General features: G+C 40.8%; 1 non-coding gene across 1 annotated transcript; it reads right to left on the bottom strand.

Annotated features, from left to right (window-relative positions):
• Positions 1-1422: 1422 nt before the first annotated feature.
• Positions 1423-1494, bottom strand: TRNAD-GUC (transfer RNA aspartic acid (anticodon GUC)). Its single transcript has one exon. It is a non-coding gene; the product is annotated as a tRNA-Asp (tRNA).
• Positions 1495-3344: the final 1850 nt, after the last annotated feature.

Here is a 3344-nt window from a genome sequence, read left to right as displayed (position 1 = left end):
GGAGTGCTCGGAAAGGCCATTCTTACCTGAAGGAGGACGGAGATTGGAGTTAAGATTACTCATAAACTATTTTAAAATGTATGTAATCATTAAAAAAGGAGAGGCCTGTTAAAAAGACCGGGTGATAATGACAGTGAGATACTGATGATTTGTTTACGAAGTCAAGTACATTCCCACACCTTTAAATATACAAAGTTAGTTATCGGCGTATATTACGGAGCGATTTTAAAACACATGTAATCGTAAAGTGATAAAAACTGAGAGAGATTTAAGAGACTGTCTGATGCTTACGATATAATGATGTACGGTAATTATCGCGGACGCCATCCAGTATATACGCACACTTCTAGAAACACACATGAGACAGCTATTTTACTGAGAACAACTTTAAACCCTGAGACAGCAAAAATAGCCTAAAACGGAGGCAGACTTAAATGACCGTTTGTTAAGCATTTACACAATTAAAATAGTTATGCATTAAGACACTACGCTACGAATTCATAAACTGATTAAAAACTTAGATACTTAAGTGTTCGGCTAATGAGAAATATAGGCTACGGATAAGGTAACTGTGGACGCTGTAGAAACATACTATAACTTAATTGGGTACTGTCAACACTACTATTTCTAGGTTCATATACATACATACATACATACAGAAACAATGATAGATGTACCGTAGATAAACAGCTGAAGATATAAATAGACAGACTGAGAGACGATATAGACAGACACTTAAAGCCTACATCGTACATACAGTCCATATACACACAAAGAATGAATAAGACTAAGGTACCGATAGTGTATCGTACAGACTGTGTCAGAGGTGTGTTTTTATTTGTGTGTGAGGGCATGAGGCGGCGTGGTAGACTAAGATGGCCTGACATGGATATTTAATGTACAAGAGCTAAAAATGGATAATGGGGAGGCTAAAGAATACACGAACTAGGGGGTGAGTGATGAGTACAAAACATGGCTCGATAAGGTAATTAAGAGTATGAGAAAGCTGTGTGTGGATGATGAGGTGAAAATAATATAAAATAAAGTACAAAACTGGATGACTGAGGTGTGTATAGTGGTGCATTATTCCATGTATACGAAATAAACAAAATACACCGCACGGTACAACAGAAAATGGATTCCACTAGAGAAGTGAAAAGGGAGACGAGTTGGGGATGAGAAGCATGTACTGTGAGTGTGCGAGAAAGCTAAGTACGGAAGAAGAGCAAGATCAATTAGAAAAAGTGAGAAAAGATAAGAGAAACACTATATATAAATGCAGAGGAAAAAAAGGCATACAATCTACAACACTTACCATCACCATCATTCCCACCATAAAACAATCATCATCTCGCCTACACTAACCACCCAGTCGATTCACTAACTACTAATCTCGCGTCAGGCTTAATAAAAAATATGATCCTCCCCGGCGGGGAATCGAACCCCGGTCTCCCGCGTGACAGGCGGGGATACTAACCACTATACTACCGAGGACTGCATAATCCCAGCAGGACAGGATAGTTTCCATTTGTAAGGTACAATAGTTCATTAAAATACACACATACACACACGCACTCTCTCTCTCCTTAATCCCCCGATACCCACTGTACTGTAGATAGGGAGGAGGTATGATGAGGCTAGAGGTCTCCTACTTTCAATACAGTATATCTAAACGCTTAAACCTTACCCACGTAAGAACACCACGCCTATCACCATATTTGAGAATACTGTCCATCAAACCCACATAACCAATACAGGCAGGGAGGTAGTATGGTGAGGCAACGATCTCCTACTGTCTCCTGATACAACCCAACACTAACATCTCACTTACACCACATACTAACACCAAAACAACACATTTTCGAAATAGTATCCTTAATTCCCGTATACACACTATAGGTAGGAGTGTAGGTTGGTGAGCCTTGGGTCTTCTAATATGAAATTAAATCCAACACAAACATTTCACCTACACCATTCATTAACACCATACCAGTACACCATATTTTGAAAGTCCTCAATTCCCTGATAAGCACAGTAGGCTGGGAGCTCACGTATACTACAGACGAACACCACACCTGAGCACCATATTTCGAAAATGGTGTCTAACTTCTATATAACCACCATAAATAGAGTTTTGGTATGGTGAGGCTAGGGTCTCCAGTTCACCCTCAGTAAAACCAAACGCTAACATCAGACAGGCATCTCTAACACCATACCACATCATCATATTTTGATAAGTTTCCTGAATTCCCTAACAGAATCTTTATCTCCGTGGCGCATTGGCAGTGCCTGAGCATAATCTCAAAGTCCTGAGTTCCGTCCTTACTTAAGGCCTTAGCTACTTAGGATTTTTCTGTCTTTTTTTCTTTCTGCGACGTCCACCCGAGAGACAAATCTTATATTTCCCTGCATCTCACCGTGGCAGGGACCCTAGTCATGACCTTGGTGAGATGCTGTCTCCTAAGAGGGGACGCCGGTTCATCAAAAGGTGTATGTCATGTACCGTACTTTTCCAACGGTCCAAAAGTTGTTTACTTGTGGTCGACGGGTTTACTCGGTAAGACAGATTAGGGTTAAGAAACAGCAACAAATCCTCAGTCACAGATCATACGTATTACGAATTAATAATCTGTCATGTCATCTATAATTACTCATTAACGACATACTGTACTGCAATATGTAGCAGTATCATACCAGAGATGTTACCTCTCTCCGGCTGCTGTGACTCACACACAGCTCAATAAAACCGTATGTGTTCGCTGGAATAAGATGGGTTCTGCCTGCCTTCAAGCCTGGGAACACCAGATGCTGTTGGCATCCCTACGTCAAGTGGGGTTGGTGGAGGATTAGTGCCCCTTCCTGTAAAACAATTAACTCTAAGCCCTTGGCCACCCTGTCTGGGATACATGGCGTCTGGCAATGAATGAATGAAAAATTATTATTATTATTATTATTATTAAGCACAGTAAACGATATAACGATCAATATCCCAATCCAAGGCTTGACCTCTGACACGCTGGATGGCAAGCGTCACCGTCCCGGATCATCTAAAAGAACTGGCCAAATATCTCACAACTGGACCTTCTACTTGATCATACAAATCTCACTGATTTGGACATCATCATCATCATCATCATTATCATCATCAACATTATCAACATCATCATAACCTCAGTGATTCAGATACACCGCCATCATTATCATCATCCGCCTATTATCGCTCTCTTCTAATATCTCCCTACTCTTCACTTTGTGTGTGTGTGTGTGTGTGTGTGTGTGTGTGTGTGTGTGTGTGTGTGTGTGTGTAGGACAACCTCGCATTAGGAGCTGCTTACTTGAGCTCG

This window comes from Coenobita brevimanus, chromosome 103, assembly GCF_032717465.1.
Source record: "Coenobita brevimanus isolate Jiangsu-jjx chromosome 103, ASM3271746v2, whole genome shotgun sequence".
Classification (NCBI taxonomy): Eukaryota; Metazoa; Arthropoda; class Malacostraca; order Decapoda; family Coenobitidae; genus Coenobita; species Coenobita brevimanus.
The sequence above is the reverse complement of the archived record's forward strand: the minus strand, read 5'-3'. Positions and strand labels throughout refer to the sequence as shown.